Genomic DNA, 27,492 nt, shown 5'->3' on the forward strand with positions numbered 1-27,492 from the left:
TTCTACCCCTTAGTTTTATCTCTAATGAGATTACTGACATTTATTGAGCACCTATTGTATACCAAATGCTGTGAATTTATAATATCTTCTGATAATTCTGAAGGCAACCATTAGAGATGTAGGGATTGTTATCCCAATTTTGCTGATGAGGAATAGAGGCTCAGAGAGGCTCAGGAATTGGCCCACAATTGCAGGATAGTAAACCTAAGGCCAGTATGCTTAGTATACCACCATGCTGCTAACATTAGTCTGCTATTTAGGAAACTATGGAGAGAAAAAAGAGCAAATCACATTGCTTTCTCATTTGCCCACATTTCATGTCCTACTTTCTCATGTGAACCCTGTACTTCAACCAGATCTGCTGCATATGCCTCCTATCCCTTCCAGCAAGTCATACTTGCTTTAATATTGAAACTTTGCTCATCCTAGGCCTTTAACACTCTCCTCCATCCTGTCTGTCTGTATTCCCAATTGCCGTTGGTTCTACAGGCTCCAGTTTTATTCATCTCCTGTGTAGAGATCCCCTGAAATATTCTAACTTTAAAAAATTTCTTTGCTTACCATTTTGACATTTATTACATATTATGCTATTAATATTTAACTTTGTGTGTTTGTGTATGTGATCACCCAACTATATCTCATCAGCTTTAAGAAAGGAGTAACTCTTTTATAATAGTTGTTTGGTGGTGGTTGTTGTTTTGTAAGATGGAGTCTTGCTCTGTTGCCCAGGCTGGTGTGCAGTAGTGCAATCTTGGCTCAGTACAACCTCCATCTCCCGGGTTCCAGTAATTCCACTGCCTCAGCCTCTGAAGTAGCTGGGATTATAGGCACCCAACACCATGCCCAACTAGTTTTTGTGTTTTTAGTAGAGACAAGGTTTCGCCATGTGCCAGGCTGGTCTTAAACTCCTGACCTCAGGTGATCCACCTGCCTCGACCTCCCAAAGTGCTGGGATTAACAGGCGTGAGCCAGCGCGCCCACTCTAATAGTTTTTACAGTGTTAATGCATAGTCGGTTAGTAATTTCCCAAATAGTAAAAGCCTACATCATTTACCTTGCTATTCTATTGGCATATAGGTAGGTGGTAGGTAATTTTTCTTTTTTTTGTTGTTTTTTTTTGTTTTTTTGTTTTTGTTTTTTTGTTTTTTCGGGACTGATGCCCAGGTTGGAGTGCAGTGGCCCTATCTCAGCTCACTGCTACGTCCACCTCCCGGGTTTAAGCGATTCTCCTGCCTCCGCCTTCTGAGTAGCTGGAACTATAGGCCCACACCATCATGCCCAGCTAATTTCTGTATTTTTAGTAGAAATGGGATTTCACCATGATGCCCGGGCTGGTTTTGAACTCCTGAGCTCAAGTGATCTACCTGCCTGGGCCTTCCAAAATGCTGGGATTATAGGTGTGAGCCACCACACCTTGCTGGTCATTTTTAAAAATAAGTTTATACTTGGTTCAATATTGAGTACTGGAGGGGAGAGGATTTGCAAATCTTTCGTCTGCTATTATAAAGGGCCCATCTGAAACAATGAATGCTGTAGTCTTCTGTCCCTGCTACCTAGTGTTTTCTGATACTGTTTTTGGAGAATCCAAACAAACGGACAAATCTGTAATTACTTAGTAGTTCCTTTGGTTTATTGCCAAATTATCTAGGGAACTCTTAAGACCTGTTTATATTTAATGTTTTTCAACTGAAAGGCTCTGGGAGTAATGAGGAAATGCCAAGGTAGGGGTGGGAAGGTGACAAAGAGGTAATTCAGATTTGCATTTTTTTTTTGAGAGAGATTTCCATTCTCAGTGTAGCTGACATTGTAATTTCAGTTAAAGACTGGTGCCTGGCCAGAAATGCCTGTGAAACAGCTGTGGTTTAAGCTTCAACTGTAAAAGACAGATGGGTGATTTTAACAAAAGTTTTGTCTTTATTCATAGTTTATGTTGTCACTTTTATTTTATATGTGTGTGTATGTGAGTGTATATATGTTCCTGCAGTTATCTTTATATGAAGATATTTTATTTCAGCAAATGATTTAACTAGAGATCAGACTGTCAGTTTATCATTTCTAGGCCTTTAGCCTGTAGTGGACAACAGTGACCTGAGGCATGGAATTCATTGGCCAAAATTGCATAACAGTTGGTATAACAACATCATTTTCAGTACTATAAATTGCATAATGTGTCTGAGGCCACTGTTGGGAATAACAGAATATATGGAGTGGGAAAGGGTTATGCACGCCCAGGACAGGGAAGGCTTTAATTAAATCAAGAATTTTTTGACTACAAGCACGACTACATTATATTACATGGAAGTAAAAGCTTGCTGATTAAGTTCATTTTATCAACATGTAGTATATAAAATAGTGAGTTGATCAGAAGATAAGAATTGTATTCACATAAAGGTGGAGAAGTAGTTTTATAGTAGGAAAAATCTTTTAAGAAAACTTGCATTATAAAGTGAAAATTGGAATACAGTACCTACTGAGGAAATGGAGGAAGTCAGTGGATGGTTTTGTGGAAGAGTGGGTATTAGAACTCCTAGTTTGTGACCTGTACTTGCTTTGGGTCTCAGAAGTCATGCTGGCTCTTAGATTAGAAATACAGCCTCTTTGAAAGCATAAATGTAGTTGAAAGCAATAATTTAAAAATTTGCTTTTTCATCCCCTGCCTCCCTCATTTTTAAGGTATAAAAGCATGAGTATTCTGTCTTCTGAAGGATGAGGAAAAACAATCCTTATTTCCTTTTCCATCAGTTTGGCTATTTTTGTTGTTGTTTTTACTGCATAAATGGAGAGGCGTCTGTACCATGCATGGTATCATGCCCAGCAATTTTTTTTTCATTTGAATGTAATTGTTCCTTAGCAAATAATTGCAGTCCAGAATGACTTTTATTGAGCTTGATTGAATTAGGGGTATGTATGAAAATGAGTTAGTTAAAGCTTAATCTATTACCCAGAGAATTGATGAAAATATCAGAAAAGCAGTCATTCATGGGGATTAAATATTCTTCTGTGTAAGTGGGCAGCATGGTTACCTCAGAGTCCCTTCTGCACTGACTAGGTAGTAGTGACATCAGGGTGCAAAACACAGATTTGGCATACTAGGGGATTTTGCAACGACGTGCCTTTGAATGTTATGCTGGACATTAACGCTAATTGGGAATCTGCCTCATTGTAACAGGTGGCACCTCACCTTTTTTTAGAATAAAAAGCTTTTTAAAACAGCACCTCAAGGGGGAGTGTGAGAGCTGTGCCAAAAAGCCAGTTGCTTCAGCATGTTTCAGTGGTGGTTTAGGCCACATCTGTAAGATAGGTTTTTCAGATGCCAAGTCAGATGCCCTGTTTGTAAGGGACAAATAATATATAATACATGGCTGTCCCGCCTGCCATTATGAAGTTTCTCAGAGGGAATCCTGGACTGTGCCAGATCAGTGCTGGCTAGGACTGGGAAGGGAGTGTGCAGTGTCATGGGTGGGAAGCAGAGGCCTTGAAAAGGGAAAGACAAGTTCCTAATGAGGCAGTGGAGCTAATCACCGGGACTCAGGAAGCCAAGGCCCTGTGGGGGTGATTGGAGGTTAAAAGTAAGCCAAAGTGGGACCCAGAGAACACAGACAGGTACCAGGTGGCTCAGATGAAAATCTGCCCAGGCGTTGGTCTCAGCGCACGTTCAAGTCACCGTTCTGTAGGGCTGTGCTCATACTTAGGGCATTTACCCCTGCTGGCCCACCTGCCTTTCTGATATCTCACATCACCACTCATTTCCATCAAATCAGAACGCTCTCTGAAATACTAGTGATTTAAATGCAGACCAGACTATGCTGCAACTGCTTTTCTGAGGCTACTCATGTGGCCATTTGTAATAGCCAGATAAAATTTGGAGGGTTTCTTATGATATTCAGTTTCCACAGTATGTAGCTTACAGATTGAGAAGAAATATATTGTCATAATCTGCCTAGAGCAGGGAATTGTTTCTTTTAGTTGAGTGTGGATTTAGTTTCACCACTGAAGCAACCTAAATCTGTCTTACAAAGAAACATAAATGATAACTTTTGAATTCTTAGAAATGATATGGTTTAGGGATATATATTTGCAGTGTTATTAAAATAAAATTCCATTTAGTTTACATGTACACCATTTCACTGATTTTGATCTTATATTTACTTCATCCTTTATCCTTAAAAAATAAAAATTATTTTCTATTTGGACCCCTCACCCCGGGTTGCTTTCTTGTTTGTTCGTTTTTACTATCTTGCCGTATTAACTTTAAATTATTTAAAAGGTAAATCTTAAATATTAATATCTGAATCACAGTTTATCTAGTTGAGTGGGGCCAGTCATTTAAAATAACTTGGATTTAGTCAGGGTGTCAATTTAACCCTACGTTTTTCCAGGGGATTTGCGTGTAATTCTACACTTAATTATAGCCAAAAGGCCAAGAAGTTACTGCCCATGATTAATTCTTAGTATGTGTAACCTTAATCTCAGAATTTCCATTGAATAATTTTAATGACCGTCTTTTTGTTAAAATTGACAGTAAACACTTTAGGCCACTTTCTCTAGCCAGCATTGGCGTAGGAGATTTGCCTCATGTTGATTGTTTGGCTGGTAATTCATTTTATTTGGAGATTATTTTGCTAAAGAGAATGAATGTCAGCTTTATTTGAAAGACCTTCCTGGCTCACCATTTTAACTACTTTTTTATGAATCCTTCACAGAATCCCGCTGCATCACAGAAGCTGGAAGTTCTGATGTTCCACTGAAATCACAATGGAAAGTCTTGACTTGACTGGTAAGAGCTGTTGTGAAGGTCCATCTTACTAACTTACCTGGAAGCAGTGAGGCAGTCAAGAACTATGTGCTGTCAGAGCTGGTCTCAACTTTTCCCCATCATCCATCTTGATCAAGGAAGTGTGATAATTGGATATTTTTTTTCTTGTCAATTTTATTATTTTTTAAAGTGTGACTTTTATTAATCTCCATTATCAAGTAAGTTAAATTTTCTTTTAAAATCATGAAAATTTTAAAACTAGCCGTTTCAAAATCTCTGATTCGTTTCTCCACAGTACTGCGTTATTGGTGAAAGTCAGTTTTCTAAAGTCCTAGATACTGAGAGGTTATATACCTAAATAGGTATTAAATTGATCTATTCCCCCAAAAGCTGCTTTTTGTACTCCTGTTGGCTTTAATTGAAAAATGAATCAGTATCGAAGCATTATGGAGTTTTTCTTACCTGTTAAAAATAATAGATGTGGGTGTAGCTGCATCTTGAAACCATTTTAAATATGAAAACCACATAATGAAGGAAAAAGTTGAGATTTTAAAATATATACATGTGCCAAATTATATAAAATTCTGAAACTTGCAGATACTGTAACTGTCCCTTTGTATGTTAGTTATTTTCAAAGCTGCTGTTTTAGGGGAAAAAGTTTTTAACTTTAATGTATGGCAATAATATTTTAAAATTAGTTTTAATAATAATTACTTAAATGCATAGAGTTTCCCCAATCTGGGAATCAGATGTGGGATTGCTTTACTGGTATCTGAATACTTTATGGTGAACTGATGATATATAAGACTGAGGAAACTGTTGTGAATTAAAATGAGCAAATATAGTAAATATTGTTTAGTTATAGTTTTCAGGAAAGGAACTTATTCTTTAACTTTTTAATTAAGATTAATCCAAAACCTTTTCTGTTTTAAAGTATATTTTGTAGCTTATTACATCTGTCTAGATTATGTGTCTACCTTTCCCTTTTGGTAACTATATCACTGAATGTTGCTTCTGTGATGTCAGCATAAATATAAGGCCTCTGAACCAGTCTCCTAAAAGTCGTTGTCTAGGATTGTACACATAGTAAAATGTATATGATTTACTTGACTGTATATTTATAATAGGGGATTTAAACAACAACAGAACTTTAATGCCAGTGAGAAGATTGGAATTTAATTATTGTTTTTCTTCTTCACTGTGCTATCCTTCAAGGCACATTTGTTACAAATATTAATACAAATTCTGAATTTAAGAATGCCAGCCAGAATACAGTTAATTATGGTTTTATTGAGTCAGCAGTATAGACTATGGAATTTTCAAAAATTGATACTGAAATTTTAAGTATGTTCTCATTTGCTAATCTAAAAGAGAGTTGAGTATGGTGAGGTTTAAAGAAAATGGAATTGGTAGCAGTATTCTGAATTTGCTAAATATGAATACATATACAGAAAGCAAAGTCCGGACCCTTTATCTGACCTATTCAGAAAAACTAAGTAATTAACCAAGATTACTATGGCAGATTTCACTAAGTAGCCATCTGAGCCAACGATTTCTGAATGTTAATCAGATTATTGCAATAGAATGTTTTATTGACTATAAGCAGAAATTGGCAGAAATTCACACTAATGATAAAATTTAAAATGGAGGCTGAATTGCAGATGGCTAACACTGCATACTTTCTAGCTGACCTATATGTTTGTCTTAAATACAGTATTAACTGAGAAATAGAAAAGATGCCATACAAAACCAGGAGTAATTGAGGAAACAAATCCTAGAAGATGTTACTTGGCAAAAGGATGCCAGGGTTCAATAAATCTGGGAAACAGATCAGTCAACTTAGTCAATTACATTTCAATATCAGAAGAGCCTCCAAATCTTAGTGGTTTATGGCAATAAACATTTATTTCTCATTTATGTTCATGTCCCTGATTAGTCTCCTGCCACTCTGCCCTGTGTCCTCTTCATTCCTGAACCAAAGCTGAAGGAGCAGTCTTTCTGGCATGTACACGTCTTGTAGAGGAAAGAGGAAAGAGAAAAGTGATGGAACTATGACTCTTAACAAGGGTGCTTGGAAGTGGCACATGTCATTAACTCTCATGTTTAATTGGCTAGAGCATGTCACAGAGTGAAACCTGCATCATGTGAGAGAGTGGCCTTGTAAACGGGGATAGGGAAAGACTGATAGGGAGAAACAGTACATATTTTAACTATTGTATCTGCAAAATACCATCTACTGCTTTTTAAGAGACAGAGTGCACATAATGTATTAAAGATTCCAGGAAGTTCTTCAGTAAATTAATCTATTTAACATGTCAAATTATTTGACCATGAATCTTTTTGTTGTTACGTGGAATGCTGTCAGTGACAAGTTTTAGGGATACAATCCAAGAGTTTCTTGATGTTTTGAACCTTACAACTTTTCCTAAAACTTAGGAAAAGTTTCTAATGTGTATAATAGACTTACATTATTCTTTTATAGGTAATTTTAAAATGAATAAAACTTACTGCAAACTGGACCCTCTGTAATTTGCATACAGAATTAGAGAAAGGAAATATGATACTTAAAATAATTCTTTTACCTATATATAATAGGTTACAGAACTTTGACAGATATTATCTAATTTGATATAGGATGAGAATGAGGAAATGGGTACTTTGCTTTTTCCAGTAGTAATATATTAATCGTACTGGATATAACAGTAGCCAAATGCCTTTGTCTACTTAAGTTCAATTTCAAGAATCATTGTAGTGATGAAGAATGCAGACACCATAGGGAACTTAACAATTGCATCCGGGAGTTTTCTAAGATACTCTACCTGAGGTCACATTTACTATACAGTGACTTTTGCATTATTATTATCTCTTAAATCTTCTAGAAAATTGTTAGCACATAGAACTCCTCAGCCAATGGTGATTTTATTCATCTCACAGATATCAAAAAACATTATTATCAAACTTGTGTGGATTAAGATGATTGGTTTAAACATCCAATAGTATATAAACAATGCTTTGTGATAGTTTATAGTTCCTTAAGATTGGGAGTAAGGAATATGCTTAGACATCTGTATTAGTCTGTTCTTATGCTGCTAATAAAGACATACCCAAGACTGGGTAATTTATAAAGGAAAGAGGTTTAATGGACTCACCGTTTCACATGATTGGGAGGCCTCACAATCATGGCAGAAGGCGAAGGAAGAGCAGAGGCACGTCTTACATGGCAGCAGGCAGGAGAGCATATGCAGGGGGACTCCCCTTTATAAAACCATCTGATCTCTTGAGACTTATTCACTATTACAAGAATGGCATGGAAGAAAACCCACCCCCATGATTCAGTTACCTCCCACCGAGTCCATCCCATGACATGGGGATTAGTACAATTCAAGGTGAGATTTGGGTTGGGACACAGAGCCAAACCATATCAACATCTGTATCTTAAAATACATATATCTAGATATAGATATAGATATAGATATAGATATAGATATAGATATATACACACATACACACACACACACAGTTAGAAGGCAAGACATACAGCAAAACATGGGTTTTGGATTCAGAGATATCCTAGTTTTGGCACTTTTTAATTGAAAACATTTGGGTGATTATATTTGACCTCTCTGAAATGTTGTTTTCTCATTGTAGTATAGGGATAATGATCTCTACCTTGTAGCATTGTGAGAATTAAATGAGATAATTGAGTTAATTGCCTGAAAAGAGTCCCTGGCACATAGGAGCACTCAAGAAGTAGTAGTTTGTAAAAGAAAGATGTGATCAAAGTTCAAGAATCTTGATACCCTGTACCATACCTCTCTGATAGACATCCAACAGTGCATATCTAAAATGTGTTTGTTTATAAACACTTATGTCCACACACCTGCCAACGGTTTTTAAAAAAAATTGTCCTGAATGCATAAGAACTTACGCATTCTTCTTTACTTCTACCGGAAATTGGAAGTGGCTTTATCCTTACTGCTGAGAGAAAGGGTGAATCCTGTAGAAATATTAGTTACCCCATGATCTAATAATTAACTTCTTGTCACTAAGAATTTAGAAGTCCCAAGGACAGAGTGATGGCCAAAAGCTCATATACTTTATGGCTTTAACTCTGCATATTAATAAGGTCAGCATTAAGTTGCAAAAAGTATCAAATTTTATATAATCTTGAGGCAAGGTACAAGAACAGAAAATGGTACTACTGAAATTTTTTTCCTCATATAGAGCAAATACTGTTTGGTTTCAGAAGAAATAGCATTTCTATTTTAAGATGTTTATGGTACTGTTCTCCAGTATGAAGGTTTAACTAATTTAGACTCCTTAAAGCAGGGGTCCCCAACTTCCTGGGTCTCTAACTGGTACTGGTCCATGGCCTGTTAGGAACCGGGTTGCACAGCAGGAGCTGAGCACCACCTAAGCTCTGCCTCCTGTCAAATCAGCAGCAGCATTAGATTCTCATAGGAGTCTGAACCCTACTGTGAACTGCATATATGAAGGATCTAGGTTGCATGTTCCTTATGAGAATCTAATGCCTGATGATCTGAGATGGAACAGTTTCATGCCCAAACCATCCCCCCGACGACCCCTACCGTTCATGGAAAAATTGTCTTCCATGAAACCTGTCCCTGGTGCTTAAAAAACTTGGGGACCACTGCCTCAAAGAACTTCTCTATTGACATTGTCCCCTTGTACTTTCAGAATCAAGTATAACATAGTAATATCTTTTATGATTCAAAACCTTATGCTTTTTCTAAAATGACTATTTAATTTTAAAATCGCACATGTATATAAAAATGATTTTTTGGGGCCTGAATTAGTCTTCAAATTGTTCCAGGCTCTTCTCTTTATAAATGGAGTATCTTTGTAACTATTAGTTGCTTATTCACCTGGATTATTGGTGGAGTAAAACCACCTCAAAAAATATAAACTCTTCATCTTTAGAGGTTGTATTAGTTTGCGTGTGTTGCTGTAACACATTAAAAAAAAGTGTCAGACTGGGTGGTTTAAACAACAGACATTTATTTTAAGTTGAAAGCTCTGGAGGCTAGAAGTCAGTGACTAAGATGCTGGAAAAGTCAGTTTCTAGTGAGGTCTCTCTTCCTGGCTTATACCACCAGAAGGGGCTGCCTTCTTGCTGTGTCCTTACATGGCCTTTCCTCTGTGTAGGCCGTGAGCTCTAGTGTCTCTTCCTCTTCTCGTAAGTACACCAGTTCTTTGGGATCAGGGCCCCATCCATATGACCTTGCTTAACTTTTATTTCCTCTTTATAGGCCCTGTCCCATCACATTGGGTACTGGGGCTTCAAAATATGAACTTGGAACGGAACACTATTTCATCTGTAACATAGATTTTTGTTTTTCTTTACCACAGAATGAAGTAAAAGTGTTTTAAAAAATACTTCCTATGTGATTTAGTCTATAAACAAGATACCTGGTTTGTTACAATCTTCTAAGATTCTAAAAATATCTTTGATACTTTTGAGGAGGGAGACGTTTGAAATTACTGAATTCCTGTTTCTTCCACTTTGAAGTCACCATCCATTAAAATAAGGTTCTTACAAGTGAAGGAATTAAGCCTAAGAACTTGAAAATTCAAGTGATTTATATAATGGAGGAAGTACATCATTGTAAAAATTGACTTCCATGTGTATTTATTGTTATCTAGGAATACTGGGAATGTATTTGAAAATTAAGTTGAAGAAGATAATTACTCTTTTGGGTTATACCTGTTTCTGTTTACTGTATCAAGCCAATTCACATTTTGTAACGCAATATTCTTTTACTTTGTGAATCCGTTGAGAGTGCAAACAGGGAAATGGCATATACTTAAGATTTTGGTAAACAGAAAAAAAAAGATTCTGTATTTGAAATAATACCAGCAACTTCTGCTCAGCCTAAGTCTGATAGATATATTTAATTATTGTCCTGTCTCCTTACCTGCCTTCTTTCTTTTTTTCCAACCCTTCATCAGCGACCCTGTGAGTAGAGTACATGTGAAGGTTGTGAGATTTAGGGCAGGCACTTTGGTTCATGTTGGGCTTTAAGAGATGCAGTGTGATACCTGGCTTCAGTTAATGTGTACCAGAAAGGTTGACTAAAGTCAACATTTGAGTGTTTTGTTCTGGGAGGTATTTGTAGGATATTGCTGTATTCAAATTGATCTGTGAAGTTGATAGACAAGAATATTGTGTTTATTTTGCATTATCTTGTATAACCTGCTTAATTTGCAGTTGTTCTGCCTCTACTGTGGCTATATTACTGTTCATATGAAACAGATGAGTTATCTAATTATTTCAGTGTTCTTAACATTTACTATAAAGCAGTTTATTACCAAGTGTCTCCTTATGGCGGAAATGCTCCGTTTTAGGATATTAAACATTACCATAGGCACTTAGAGTGCACAGGTTTCTGAGAGAGCCAGCCAGATGTGGGGGAACTGGCTTCTAAAGAGGGCTTAGCTACCTACTGTTTATGTGGTGAGCACTGTCCTAATACATTGTGTCACAATAGTTATACTGAAGAATTGCCAAATAAGAGAAAAGTAAAACCTATCAAATGTGAAGTGTATCCACGTGCAGAGTAGCATATACCCTCCTGTCCGTGAAGGCAGCACCTGGATGGACATGAAACTCCGTCCGTGCCTTCAACAGAGTTTTTGAATACCACTATGTTTTCAGCGTTGTTAGAGTTACCAAATCATTCAATGGGTGTATTATAAAAGTCAATACAGAAAAATTTGAAGTCAGCAGCTATTGTCAATCCCCTTAAATACCAAACCTCTTTTTATAACAATCATTTTGTCAGGCCATTTGGAAGGACAGAAGCATACAGATCATCTTTCAATTCATTTGGTGAAGTGAACATTTAAATAAATCATAAAGTTTTCAGTTTTGAAGGTTTAGTTCCTGTTAAAATGCTGGGAGTTGCCTATCTTTATTATTCACCTAGAGTTTCACTTTTTAGAGAACAAAAGATACATCTTTCTAATAAGGCTATTATATCTCATTGATAGTAGAAGTGTTTCAATCATGTCTCTTTTTATGAGTTTTTCCCTAATCAGCAAAATTATAGATTTTTTTTTTTTACCGGCTTTCTGCTATAATAGAATATTTTATACATTGGAGTTTATTATGCGCCATGAAAAAATATTTTAGAACTTTTACTTTTGAATACTTACAAAGATCTTGATTCCTACCTCTAGATTGTCAGCTGCAAAATGCTCACTATTGATTCCCAGATATTAATATGGATAGGCAGAAACTTAAGAGTTTCCTTATGGGAGACAGATCTAAATGGATCACTTAAAAAAAAGTGGTTGTTTTGTTTTTGTTTTTTTGTTTGTTTGATTGTTTTTAACTGTAGAGTGATCTCTTAGAAGCATGGGCTGTGGAGTCAGATAGACCCAAGACTACACTAACTCGGCTGTTTACCGTAACTGGGATGTGGTAAAGTTACTTAGCTTTCTGTGAAATGGGGCAAATACCTGCCATGTAAAGTTGTTAGAGGATTAAAAGTACTAGAGGGTATAATGTCAACCCAGCATATGGCAGGGACTATTAAGGAAATGTGTTCTTAAAATGGACAGTAAGTAAAAAAATGATCTATAACTTTTTTTGCTTCTTAACTGCTCCTTGAAATTTAATGTCATGTTTATTACTATCTCCATTCACAACAAGAGAAATGGTCCGGCTTCAAACTGTACATTTTTACTATGTTGGGAAAATCTTTATTGAATACAAGATGGACTTGCTTTCCTGATGATTTCATTAGGAAAGAATAAATTAACATTTACTCTTATTGTTGGATTTCTTAAAATATTTTCTGTACAATTGTAAGTGATAGAAGTTTGATTTTATTTGAATTGTACCTCCTGCAATTTTGCAATTTTAGTAAAGCCCAAACATATGAAAATACTAGGAAATAAGTCATTTGTCATTCAGTGGATTATAGTTAAGAATATTATTGCTACCTGCTATTAGTATTAACAAGATTATCAGCCCAAACCATGTAAATTTTTTAAGCATAAGAACAAATTTATATAGTCTAGATGATTTTTTTCAAAGACTCTAATTATTTGAACAAAACAAGGAGATATAGTATGATTCTTAATGAGAATTCACTAAGTATGGGAATTTAAAGTATGATAATTAATTTTTTTTTTTTTTTTAGAGATAAGGGCTTGTTCTGTTGCCCATGCTGGAGTGCAGTAGTTTCATCAGAGCTCACTACAGCCTTGAACTACCAGGCTCAAGTGATCGTCCTGCCTTAACCTCCCAAATAGGCAGGACTCCAGGCGTGTGCCACCACACCTGGCTAAGTTTCCTTAAATTTATTTTTTGTAGAGATGGGTTCTTACTTACTATGTTGCCCAGGCTGGTCTTGGCTGCAAGTGATCCTCCTACCTCAGTGATCCTCCTTCCTTAGATTCCAAAGTGCTGGGATTACAGACGTGAGCCACCATGTCCTGCTGAGTGCTATTTTTTAAAAATATTACACACTGATAATTATATAAATATTTAAAAAATTTAAATAGTTCATTCAACCATGACCTTATTCTGTTATTTAATTCATAAACTTCAAAAGAGATGCAAAATTTTCCTTTATTTCAAGTTAGTGGTTTAACATTTCATAATTAATTGGTCCAAGAGAAAAAAATTTTTTCTCTATCTTCAGAAATGTTCTGTGAAAGTATTTATTTTCTAATAATTTTCATGCACGTAAGCATAAAAATCAATACAATTTGGTCTCTGTCCCATGTATCAATAGCTATTTTGTATTAATTTTGAATATCTCTCAATAATATATCTGAACTTGTTTTCAAGGTATTTTAGTACCCTCTATGAAATACCTTGGTTCCTTCTAACAGTTGCTTCTTATTTAGTGTATATGTGTTAGGTGTTTGTGGGTTTTTTTATAGCAATTTTGCCTTTTCCTTGTCGAGTATGTAAACATCCAAACCATAACCACCATGGATTTTATAGACCTTAATTGTATACTTTTAAAATTATTACTATATATTGAGAAATCGAAACCTTTCCAGACTGCTTGTGAGAGTTTGTGCTCTGGATCATTATCCCTCTTTAATCTTTCTCCCGCTCTGTTCTGTTTCTTTTTAGAACCTGAGCTACCTGTAGTAATCTCACTGGAAAAATGTTTTCTTTAAAGATAAATAATGTATTTTCTATTCTTCTGTATAGCTAACAAATACTTACTAATTATCACGTGCAAGGCAGTGCGTTACACACTGCCAGGATCAGAATGTGGTAATATAAGGCAAAGTCCAGGCACAAAAGAGGGAGATACACAAATAAACTTCTAGTTCTGAGGAAGACCTTAAATCCCACTTAAGGATATCAGGGAAGACTTCACAAAGAGGAGGAAATAACAGAAGTGTGGAAGGGTGAATAGACTACTTGGGCCAGTGGGATGGGATATATGTAAAGTTACAGTGGGAAACTTTGGTGTGAAAGCAGAGATGTAAAGAGGGTCTTGAATGCTAAGGTGAGTTTCCTTCCCCCCCGCCCCTCAAAAGGCAGATGGGCCACTGAAAACTTTTGAACGATTGATATAAATGAGATGGAACAGAAGGGAAAAAGGTAGACATTGGAAAGACTGGTTTAGGGGGCTTTAGTATTATCATAGGTAAGAAAACATTCATTCTTCTGGTAGTGTGTTGACAGGTGTAAATGGGGCTATAATGAGAGACATTAAGAAGGTTATACTCTGGATCTTGAAATATTTTAGATTGAAGTATTCCAAGTTACAGAACTAGTCTTTCCCATTCACAGGGCAAAAGTTAATGGATACTCAGTTTTAAGGATTCCTTCAATGACAATTTTCTAAAACACTTGATTCCTACTACTATTTAGCCTCTGTTTTGTGTGTTTAGTTATTGTAAATTTAGCTTTCACTGTGTTTCTTGAATATGAATTCTAAGTATCTATCACCTGAACCAATTTAGAAACCATTAATCTATAGAACTTGACAATAGACTGAACTTGTTTTGGGGATGTAGAGGGACAGAGAGGGAAGGAGCAAATGGAGGGTATTTAAAAGAAAGTCAAAGATAGGTTTTTAATTTAATTGTGGATGTTCACAAGAGTGCTAATATTGCCATCAGAAGTAAGGAGCTGCTAGTATTACTGATTTGTGGGAGGGGGAGGTGAAGTTTGGGATGGATTGGATTCGAAACACAGAGGATATCCATGGCATTATATTTAGGATGTAGTTATAAATTTGAGATGAGGTTTGGTAGATATTCAGGCTGAAGACAGGTTTAATAGAAGAGTGAGGTAAGAGCTGAAACTTTGAAAATTGGTGAAAGATAATATGCCTAAAGTGGAACTGTTGAAAATATCCATTCTTTGTTAAGGGAAGTCTAAAGGAAAGAAATTCTATCAGATCTGTGGTGGGAAAAGCAGAATAGTGCTGTGCAAGATGGGGAAGACTTTCAAGATTGACAGTATTGAAAATTTAGGGATATCTAAATGCCTGAAAAAAGTTCCTTGAGTTAAGTAATCCAGGGGTGAATAACCTTTGGAGAAAGCAGTTTTTATACAGCAGTCAATGAAGTAGCCATGTTGTGTAATCTTTCCAATATTCCTTCTTTGAGTGCCAAGTTCTTGATTTTCTTTTTAGCTGAAACTATGTGTTGAGTCACTGTCTTCATTTGAGTAATCCATAATGATTTTCAAATCCTCTCCCTCAGAGCATAAAACTCATCTTCTGTAAATGTAGTTGTAATATTCTTTAAATATGTTACCTTAGACTATTTTAAATCAAAGCTCATCCAGGTATTAATATCATTTCCTCAAATGCACTGAAGTGATTTTCTTTAAAATGCCATCAGCAAACATACTTTCAAATGCCTTACTCGTAAGTCTTATATTTATTATAATTGGCATTACAGAGAAATGAATAATGAATTTCCTGTCATTGTCATCTCTTCTTTCACACTTAGTGAAACTTAAAATAAGGCCTACTCTTTTAATAAAGATCCTTTAGAGAGCCCTTCAGAGTATTTAGGCCAACTGCATTTGCTGTTTCCGGTCTAAGAACCAGATGCATAGCCACTTTGGTTTTCATCTTCAGAGAATGGGGGTAAAGATAAACTAAGACTTTCCCTAGGTAGTAATGATGATTATAATAATTAAAAACTACAGCTGTTATTTGTCTTTTGTGTGCTCATTTCCGTGTGTGTGTGTGTGTGTGTGTGTGTGTGTGTGTTTGTGTGTGTATTTTTCTTCCTTGTCTTCACAGTGAGCCTTAAATGTAGGTGTCATTATTCCTATCTCATACAAGAGAGAACTGAGTCTCAGAGCATATAAATAGCTTGTCTGAGCTTCTTGACTTGTTAAAAACAGACCTGAGATTCAAATCCAGCTCGTTGTTACTTTCAAAGACTATATTCTTTATATAGTCTATGCAGTTTTATGATGTGTCTGAAATTTGACCTGTAACACCTTTGATGGCAACTACTGACCCCAGTTTGGGAACTCAGTGCCTTATTACCTTCCTCCCTTTTCTACCAACTTGGAAAGAATAGATCACTACTTTTCATTTGTTTAAATAAACATATTGCCAGATGCCATTATTAAGTCAGTCATTCTTCTTTATATTTAATACTATTATATATATATTTAATCTTCACATCAGTCTGATGAGAGGTAGGCATATTTTCCCCCAACATTTTATTGTGAAACTCTCATACTCGCCACCTAGATTTGGCCATTAACATTTTATTATATTTATTTTATTACATATCTATCATCTGTCCATCTCTCTGTCCCTCATCAATCCAACTTAATTTTTGAGGCATCTGAAAATATAGATGTCACTACACCTCCCTAAATGCTTCAGCATTTATATTGTGTAATATCTATATTAGCAAGTTCAATATTTATGTATAATTTTTTTGATGTAAGTCTACATTCAGTTGCATGCACATATCTTAAAAATACATTTTCTGAATTTTGGGAAATGCATATACCTGCGTAACCCAAATACCTATCAAGATATAACCTATTACTACTGGTAGGTGCCTCTTTTTCTTCTCATTTTTTAGATGAGGAAACTGAAAGAACAGAGAGGTGAAATTATCTGCCCAAGGTTACACTGCTAGTAAGTGGCAAAGCTGGAATTCAAACTCAGGCTGTCTGGCTGCAGGGTTTGTGCTCCTAACCACACCACCACACTGTCTGTAGATTATCCTCACATGTTTGGGTGTCCTTTTACATTCGTGTGCATGAATGCACTGTTTATTTTTAATGTAAGTGTGTAGACACAGAAGTGGTACCCTGGGTTTAGTGAGAGTAGAAATGCTGTTCTAGCAACGCATCAGTTCCTAGCAAGAGGTTTATGGCAGGAGAAATTAAGAGGGATGCATAATATGACAGATTCCCTTCGTTGAAGTAGTAGGGTGAATCTCTGTGTAATAGCTCTGTCTTAACTGGCATCCTTGATTAATGTTTCCACACATATCAGTGAAGTGATAGTGAGTTTTCTAATGACGACACTGAGGTTCAGGAAAATCCTCAAGTACCACTTGAGCAATTAACGGTAAATTATGTTCAGTATAGCTTTGTATTAAGCATTTTTGCTCTTTTATAATTAGTAGAAAATTGTTCATCTGTGTGTGATATATATAGTATCATTCATCTTGATATCTCAGACTCTGAAATAATATAATTGACTAATTTGGAATTTGTAAGTTAAGAAATTTATAAGTTTTTTAATAAAGAAATTTGTAACGGAATTATTTGACTTTTCCAAATAAATTGCATGAAGATTTAAGTATTGGAACAGTTTATATTAAGACTTTTTTCTGGTTTGCAATACTTGGGTGGCCTGATGAAAAGAAATTATTCAACTTTAGTATCTTTCCTGCATTGTGTTCATACCACTCATATCCTAAAAGTTGACCAGTACTTTTTGTTCACTTCTTAAATGATGAAAAAGAAGCCATCATGTAATTTTTTTTTTAATTGTAAGTATTGTGCAAAAAGCATTTAAAAAAAATTGCATGTAGCTCACAAAACCTAGCCAGTCACTAGAGGGCAGAACAGTACTGTACTTTAGGCCTTATTTGAAAATTTCTGGTTTAAAAAATGCTGAACATGATGGAAAATATATTGATACACAGTTGAATAGAAATTTCTTTGTGTTCTTATTGCCTTATTTTGCTGTAAAATCCAATAACCTGCTTATACTTTTATCAAAGGAGCTTTTCTGGCAATTCAATTGAATGTTACTAAAAGGGCATGATTATTTAGAAGAGTGTAAGTGCCCCTCAAAAGAAAATACTCATGCATACAAAGAGCAATACATTTCATAATTTCTACCCTATGAAGTACTCTGAAGTTGGATTGCAGTGTAGACTTTAGGTGAGACATTGTAAGAGAGAACAAGTAGTTTTGAGCACCAGTTCTTTACTAGTACTTAGCTCTAAGAATTCATTGAAATGCAGAACATTGCTTTATCTTTCTAGTCAGCTGAAATGTGTTGAATCATTAAGACTGAAATTACAAAGTTGTAGAAGCAAATTAACTAACTCTAGCCCTTTTAAAAAATTTTTTTCAAGTGACTGTTCACTTAATTTCATTTCTGTTCTAAATTTTTTATCATTCCGATATTTTTATTCAGATTTATTTTTTTCTGGTATATCTTAAAAATACCCTAATGAGTAGCCTGAGTAATTCAATGTCCCATAAAATAGAAAAATTTTGTCCTTAATTATGTTTATTTGAATTTTATTTTACAAAACCAGTTTGGATTTCTATAATATTCTACTAGGGACTACATAGGATATCAGAAAAAGCAGTGGATTTTGGAATCAGAAAATTTGGGGGCCTCGATTATCATTTATTTGCTTGTGTCTTGGGCAAGTCACATTACCTCTCTGACCTTCATTTTCTAAACTGGAAAAAATACTTCCTTATTTACAGCTGGGTTGTTTGGAGGATTGTGTGTGTAGATGTATCTCCAAAGATGAAACCCTGTGAAGATGAATTTTAATGGGTAAAGTTACAAGCTCAGAAAAACCATGGCAATAACTTCAAAATGGTTGACTGTATCACAGATTTAGTAACATGAGGGCACATATTACATGAGTAAATAGTACCAAAAATGTGGTTTCAAAACCAAAACCCAAGTTCAGATTGCCAACTTCCTCCTGTCTGATTTCTCTGGCTGCTTAATCTCTCCGTTAACTTCTGACTCTTTTGCTCCTCTCAGCTCTTTATTTCTGTCCTCTGTTTATTTCCATGTTTCCTCTCTCTGTGTTTCTCCTGACTGTCTCTGGTCTCTCTCTGTGTTTTTCTTGTCCCAGGCACCCTCAGGAAGACCCCAAGCCTCTAGCAGTACCTGGTATCATCTCCAGCATGTTATAGATGTGGAGGATTCACTGGGATATTGAGAAATACCAGAGGCGAATTGTTCCACTGTAGTAAGTCATTCAGCATTTGTTAAGTGACTACTGTTCACGCAGCATAGTCGGTGGTCCTTTTGAGGAAGAAGAATTTGTTAGGACACAGGACAGAAGAAATAAATTTGTAAACTCTTGTCAGTGGTTCTTGCAGGCTAGACAAACATGCAAATGAAAACAACAATGACAAATTAAAAAGCTGACAAATAATCATATAAACGAATTGTGTTTTATGTGTGCTGACGGGTCCTAGGGTTAATGGAGTAGAGAAAGCCAAGTGATATTAATCAGATTTCCTGCATGAGTTTAAAATTAGGTTTTGAAGTACATTTGGAAGAGAGATGAGGAAAAAGAGAGTGGAAGTGAGTAATTTCTGTGGGGCTTGGCAAGTATTTTTGCTTCCCTGTGAGTGAATCCCTGACAATGGGGGGTAATGAAATGAAAGTGCTAAGTTTCAGCCTACCAACAGCTAACTTTACTTCCAGTCTTAGAGAAATTCCAGTTATGAAAAGAAGTACAGCCAAGTTGAGACTTTCCATAGACATAATTGGGATCCGCTGCCAGTTTTAGAATTTATAGGGTTTAAGTGTAAATTGTGATTATATGAAGTAATAAAGAAGTACTATGACATAAAATTGATACAGACCATTAGAACATGATTCAGGGATGCATTCTAAATAACATAAACTGAAATAGTAAGCTGAAATAGAACAAGTCTGGGTTTTTTGTTTTATTTTGTTTTGTTTTGTTTTGTTTTTTGCATTAGAAATTTATTTTCGCTGTTGTAGTTTTAGACAGTCCTACCTAGTAGATGCGTGGTTTTCACATTTGGGTATCAGAGTTAGATATCAATTGAATCCCAACTATGCTAGCTTTTAAACGTTGGGCAGTCTACTTCACAGTGCTGAATCTCAATTTCCACATGTGTAAACTAACGCTGGAAATATTCACCTCAAAGAGTGATGTGAATTAAGAGATAATTTTACGGAGTCCTGAGTACATGCTAGGTACTTGCTACTTGCGAATACTTAAAAATACCTTTAAAATAGTTTGTTAAGTAAATATAATGTTATTTCTGAGAACTTTTTAAAAGTAAGAATGCTATATATACAAGAATGTTTGTATATACAGAAAATGCTATAGATACAAGAATATTTATTGTGCATGGATATTAATGACCCCTTTATACCTTCTAATAAAACATATTAGAAAACTGAGTTTCACAATGATAACAGGTATAATGTCACAATACTGAATTAGATATTAGAAATGGTGAATTAGACTCTCTGTATGTCCCTATGGTGTGCAAGCTGAATATGTGCCTTTAAACAAAAAAATTTATTAACTTGAGAAATAAGTTTGTGGCTATAGTCAGCACCCTATTATGCTACCTTCTCTACCATTATCTGTGTTTATAATTCTGCAGTCATATCTTTAGAATCAGGATGAATCTAAACTATGATAATTTCTTTTTGCTACCCTACACAAAAATACTTATACTATGTAGGTAAGGTACAAAGAATAGCATTAACACGAATAACTGAGAACCTACCACTAGTTTGAGAATAGAACATTACCAGTTTCTTTGTAGCCCACTGTGTGCCGCACCCAGATTCCATTGCCTCTCTTTACCCCCTCACCACAATCCTTAATGTTGAGTTTATTACTTCTGTGTTTTTCTTTGTCATTTTTCTCATACTTATGTACCCCCTACATTAAATTTTGCTTGTTTTTAAATTTTATATAAATAATACTACATGTTTTCTTCTGCAACAACTATTTTTCCTGCTCAACATCATATTTATGACTCATTCCTGCTTGTCTTTGTAATTCATTTATCATCATATATGTATAATCTTTTATTGTATGAAAATACCGCAATTTATTTACTTTCTTTTAATGGCTATTTAAGCTGTCTTTCTTTTCTTTTCTTTTTTCTTTTCTTTTCTTTTTTCTTTTTGTCATTAGAAATAAAGCAGCAGAGGAAAAGTTGTTGAGTCCTGTATATGCCCTCTTTATGTACATATTATTTCTTCAGGATATATGTTCAGGAGCTGAACTGTTAGGTGATAGGGTACGCCAAACCTGGAATTCCACAAGATAATGCCATGTGGATTTCCATAGAACTTATTACATTTTATACTCCTACTAACAGAATGTAAGTATTCTCTCTCTCTCTGGCTCCTATAGTTCTTTAAAATTACTAGATTTTTGTTTGATATATTCACCATATCTTTATGAATGATACTTTGCATGAATATGACTATATCCAAGCAGAAGTTTAAAAATGGAAAACATTTTTGAGTTTGCCTGTAAACATTTTAACAAAAACCCTGATGACCCTCATTTTTTAAAAGTTAGTTTTACTCTTTGTGGAAGCTGCTTTTATTTTTCTGTTTCCCAAATTGTCACTCATACCTTTTCTCAAACTCATTTAAATCTAGACATCCTGAAATAGCTGGATCTGTGTGCTTACTAAATATTTTGCCTCCAGAAAACCTTATCATAAGAATAAATGTTCTCTTGCGATAAATGAAAACTGTCAACTTTTTCTGACTTCTACAAAACAGTTTTTGCAGAGAATGTACATTTCTTTTCTTTTCCCCCTAATTCTTGTTCAGATAGAGAAAGAGTGACCCACGGAGGACTATTTGCAAGCTGCAGAGCCTTGATCAACCCATGTTTTGTTCTGTATTGCAACAGTTCCAAAAACTTGAGTAAATAACTCACGTCCCCTTTTCTGTCGTTCACCCTCTTTTGTTTTTGTTAGCCAGTGATTCTTTTGGTATCTGATATTTGTACACACTGTTCCAATTTTAATACCAAAAATTCCTCCTAATCTTGTAACGGGTACTTCGTGTTTTAGAATTTTAGTTGACTAATCTCAATATTTTGTCTTTTGTCAAGCTTGCTGTCACTACTACACATATCTTCTGCAGTTTCCCAGGAAATATACCAGGATCTATCCTATTTCCTGGTACTTATTCAATGGATATTTATTGAATGTAGAAAGGAAAGATGTAAATGCAGTCAGCACTGAAATGCCTTTCCCCTGCTTAGCTACAATAATTTCCCTAAAAGCACTAGGCCAAAATCATGAGTACTGTAAATAGTTTTGCTAGTAAGTAGCTTTGTTAAACCATAGCCAGTCATTTCTTCTTGAGCTTTACTTTACTTTTTTTTGAAAAATTAGAGTGTTAGACCAGTGATCTGTAAGATTCCTTTTGACACCACAATTTTGTATTCTATCTTCTAATTGAAATGAAAAACACTTTGTCACTATTTGTCTGGGCACCACTACCAGGGTCTGAATCTATCTGCCTTACTGGGCTTTAGGCCCATAACTGTGTCACAGCAACCTGCCAGTTATTGTCTCATAACCCAGCAAGTGGGGGCATACACTGAACTTCTCTTCCTCTCTTTGTTCTTTAGGGTTGATTTGTTCTAGTATAAAAAATGCCTTTGGCTTCCCGATTTCATTTATCAGGCAACCCAGGCATTGTTCAATGCTAATGCTTGATTTCTGCCACCTTGCTCCTTCTTCTTTTCCCTCAACCCTACAGCCATGCCCAGGGCAACTCATCCTAACCTTTGTTATTTGCTATACAGCATAACCCCATGTCTTTTCTCACACTCTGGTTACCATCTTTGAGTCAGTATTGGTTCTTTCTGTTGGGCTTTTCCTTGAAGTCAGTGAGTCTGTCTGTATCTGGTGCTGAAGGCAAGTTGTTTTTTCCTTTCTGTTGTGGTTCCTCTGCTTGGGACGCCTCAACTCCAGGTGAATGGTGAGTGAGAGCCTGACTTCTTTCCTTGCTACCTTCATGCAGTCTTTCCATTACTATTGCAGGGAATCGCTAAACCACTTTCAAGGAGTTATTTGACTCCAGATTCTCACATGACTAATATTTCGTAAATGTGTTACTGGCCCTGGATTCATCTTGAGTACTTTTGAACTCTGCACCAAAGGCAAAAGATGCCAGAAATCATGCTACAGTGGGAAGGGGAACCAACTTCCTTTGAATTCTCTGTAGATTGTAACCACGGCCCAATCACTCCTGAGGGTGAGCGGGTGACTGGTGAGCTTTGTATTTGGTCTTTAACCAAGGTCAAGTATAGACTCTTCCTGACCTTTATTCAGCAATACAGACTGTGTACATTTCTGTTGTGCTTAGCCAGTGGACATGTTTCTCTCATGATGTTATAGATCTGGTTTTGAAGATTCCATTTAAGTCTTGCAACTTTTAGTGTAAGATGAGAAGGCAGGAGAAAACTTTTACAACTAAAAAAGAAGGAAAAAGGGGGAAACTTTTTTAGTGAAGGATTTATTTTTAATAACACTAACTGAATTCTGATTCAAATTTGGAAGCTTAAAAATTGTGAGTTTTTAAAATGTCAAATTATTTGTTATTGAAAGCCTAGCTGTTAACCTGCTACCCCCAGCCTCCAAACACATAAAACACCCAAGATTCACTGGGCTATCCAGCCATGAGGCACAAGAAGCCAGACTATCTGTGAGAATTCACCCCTCCTAACTGCTTACTTGACAAAACTCTTAAGGAAACGTATTATACCAAATGTTCTGTTCACAGAAGCAGTTAATACCACCCTATCTCAAGAAGAACAGATTACTTTTTGTTCCTCAGGAATTCAAGGAGAGAAACATTCTGTTATGCTTATCAGGGAAAAAATGGGAGAAATTACCTCACATGAAAACTTTACTGATTGGAGAATGTTCATTCTAACTATTATTATAATGTGTCTTTGATTAATGTAAAAGTCTTGACCTGTTAAGTATTCACATTAATATTTTATATTATCAGTGATAAAAGTTTCTTTTGTAGTATTAATTCACTTAGTATTTTATTAATTTAGACAGGCTTCAAAGTGCTTCATAAAACCTACCACACTCATTTAGTATTCTCATTTTGATTTAATGTCTTGTCTTCTGAAAGCCAGATATTCTCTAATGATTTAAGTTGCAATGAATATTAAAAATAAACTATTATTAATAAAATAAGTTGGACCATCCTTAAATACAGTAGAAAAATTTATAAATATGTGATATAAAATTTTCTTTCTGAGGATGCTAGGAAATGCATTTATAATAGATTCTGCATTGGATGGGCTTAATTTGGAAAAGGTTTTATAAATGCTAAATTAAGAATAAATTTTGAACTACATATATTTTACTCTTATAGCATGTCTATTATACAGTAAAGTTGGTAATAAATATAAAAGTAAGCTCAATGTTGAGGTTTATGTAATTATTCAAGGAAGTATTCTAAAAATAGATTTATCTATATTATTAGAAAGTATTTTATTAAAATAGTTTTGAATAGTTTCATTCAGATTTAGGTCTTGCTTGAATAACAATATTCATTTTGTCTTGTAGTTTGTATTTGAAATTTAAAAAGTAAAATATTTAAATGGATCTGTAATTTTGATGAAAAAGAAGGGAGCAATGAATCTGTTTTCTTGAATGTTTTCTAGTGTATTACCATTTATTTATCTTAGCTATAAAAATTTACATTTCCAAAAGCCTGACTAGGTTTTATTAAATCTGAAAAATAGATCGCTGATTGTTTCTGTAAAAACAATGGAACAGAAAGTAGAGCAGCTGCACTTTAATATTAATACTTATTTTGAGGAATTGGGACCCTTCTAGGAAGCTCACCTACATATTATGTTGTTGAAGATTTCTAAATATGGTTTTCTTCTTCTATGCACGTGCCAAACTGTTTTCTCCCAGCAAATCTTACTCAGAATCTGTGAGCTTCTTTTGTGCTTAGCCAGTGGACACTACTCCTTTTTCTTGTGCTAGCCAAGCACTGTGTCTCATTTGAATGATGACATTATTGCACTTATGTTAAGGTCTGTTTTGAGCTTAGAGGAGTCTTGGCTGCCGTTTTCATCCATTTATAGTTATTTCCTGTTACTTAACCCCTACACAGCACATATAGATGTGTGTTTGTTATAATCAGGTTGATGGCAGTGTTATTTCTATGAGCCTGGAGCTGCCCAGTAAACATGGGGCTTGTGTTTTCATCCCTTAGTAACCAGCTACCTGCTAAGAACCACTCTGAACGTAGGAAAGTTCGTGCTCTGGAACTCTGAGTCAGAGAACTAATAGAGCTCAGTGCCAAGGCAGGAGTGGGTCTGATTTTCACTGAATGGAGTCATCCAGTCAGCTGTTCCTTCAAAATTAAAGCTCATGGAGACAGCCTTTCTTCTGCACTCATTGGAGCTTAATCAAGGATTTATTTGAGTACGTTTCCTTTTCTTTCAATCTTTCAAAAATGTGCCGGAGACTTTTGTTGATTTGTTTGAAATTATTTGCATTTAAAAGGCTTCCAAGACAGTTTTCACGCAAAGGTCCTGGCTCTTATTTTTTGTACTTACTATGGTTGACAAAATCATGATGGGACTGCGTTCTCCTTTTTCTTGATTTATGCTATTATGGCAACTTCAAAGACAAATAAGGGAGACACCTACTTTTTCCCATACCCCTCCCACATTCAGAGGTTAAAGTTAAGGATGAACCATGGAGGATGTTAACTTCACAGATTTAAATCTACGGTCTTCAATGGGAACTTTAAGACTCCCTGCCTATAATTAAGAGGCTAGCAATGATGATGATGATGATGGTGATGTGAATGTTTTTGAAGTAGAGGTACAATAAGAGGCTGAGTCACAGATTTAAAATTATCATTTGAGATAATAATAGAATAGTGTCACAAGGCAGTTTATGGCTCATGCTGTAGAAAGTTAAGAATCTAGAGGAAGAAGATGTTATTTTGCTTAGGATCATATTTGACTTGCATCAAGAGGAAGAGAGAAGGGCCGTTTTAAATAAGGGATCTCTGGACAAATGATAAAAGGCAAAAAAGCACTCCATTGCAGGGAGCTGGGCCTTGAGTAAATCTTCTGGAATATAGTAAAAGGCAAAGGAAGTTTGAGGCCAGGTTTTGAATATGTGGGTGGGGAGTCAGGTGGGAAGGGGCACAAAAAAGATGCAGAATACCAAACTAAGGAATTAAATTCTAGGAGTAGACCGTAAAGGGCCACTGAAGGGTTTGATTTCACGGAGTGAAAACCTCAAAGCATGATTCTAAGTAAATCTGGTACAGATTAGTTTGAATGGAAATTATCACTTAGGAACTGCTATAGTTATCTCTTGGGTTGAAGTGGTGCCAAAGGATTTGAAGAGGGAAGGAAATGTGCATTTTTAACAGTATGTATACAAGGCAGCATATATGAGGTACTCTAAAAGGGATTTTTCACATTTATTGTCTGTTTCTGTTGTAACCATCCTGTGAAGTAGGCCCTAGTCTACTTTTACAGATTAATGAACAGAGGTCCTTAGGTTAGATAACTACTAGTAGTCAAAATTCATAGCCAGGCCTGACTGCCAAGTCACCAAACCTTTTAACACCCCTGCTCTGATTTCATGAGCATGGAAATGGAAAACAGATAAACTTTTTAGTTCTTATTTCCAAAATATTACTTTATTAGAAATTATGAAATGGATCCAAATTAGGGTTATATTCATACATATTTTTATATCTATTCTTTCATGTATATTAGTACACCTGAGTTTGAATCAGATGTTATGTATTAGACTTAGCTAATTAGATTTAACTATTTCTTATTCACAGCATTTGAGGAAATGCACTTCAAATTCAGAGAAAATGTCAGTTAATAAAATAGATCACTAATACATTTTTAATATATCACCTTAAAACATACAGTAAGAGAATACACTTTCTACCAAATAGTAATTTTAGTATATTAAGAAATGAAACTAATGTCTTAATATTCAAGAATAAAAATGAGATTTGTCAAAGGATATAAAATTACAGCGAAATAGCAGGAATAAGTTCTAGTGTTATACTACTGTAGAATAACTGTAGTTAACAATAATATATAGTTTCAAATAGCTACAAGGTTCCCAACAGGGAGTGTTCCCAACAGGGAGAAGTGATAAACGTTTAGGATGATGGATACGTGATAATTACCCTGATCTGATTACTATACACCATATGTATTGAAATATCAACACCATAAATATGTATAGCTGTTATATGTCAATTAAAAAATAAAATAAAAAATTTAAAAAGAATAAAAAGTATAGAATAAACAGGAATATTTAGAAGAGTTTAGGTTACTTTATTCATGGACAGCTAGAAAACTTTTTAGTTTCATATTTGTATTACAAATATAAAAATGTTTAATACACTTGACTGATTAATAAGAAATACTAGAGGGAAGCTTATTTTTTAACAAGAGGATCACTTTAATGAATAATAATTATTTTA

The 27,492-nt window shown here is 35.2% G+C and overlaps 1 protein-coding gene across 11 annotated transcripts in view; it reads left to right on the top strand.

Moving 5' to 3' along the window:
- Positions 1-27,492, top strand: part of BBX (BBX high mobility group box domain containing) — a 274,443-nt gene that overhangs the window by 114,147 nt on the left and 132,804 nt on the right. For 7 of the 11 annotated variants that reach the window (XM_009199573.4, XM_009199592.4, XM_017955102.3 and 4 more), the window contains one exon: positions 4,704-4,777. The gene's annotated coding sequence lies outside the window, so the exon portion shown is untranslated. Of the gene's footprint in view, positions 1-4,703; positions 4,975-19,081; positions 19,199-27,492 lie in introns of all 11 variants that reach the window. The other 4 variants (XM_017955106.3, XM_017955108.3, XM_009199582.4 and 1 more) reach the window with 2 other exon arrangements.

The sequence above is a fragment of the Papio anubis genome, chromosome 2 (assembly GCF_008728515.1).
Source record: "Papio anubis isolate 15944 chromosome 2, Panubis1.0, whole genome shotgun sequence".
NCBI classification, from domain to species: Eukaryota; Metazoa; Chordata; class Mammalia; order Primates; family Cercopithecidae; genus Papio; species Papio anubis.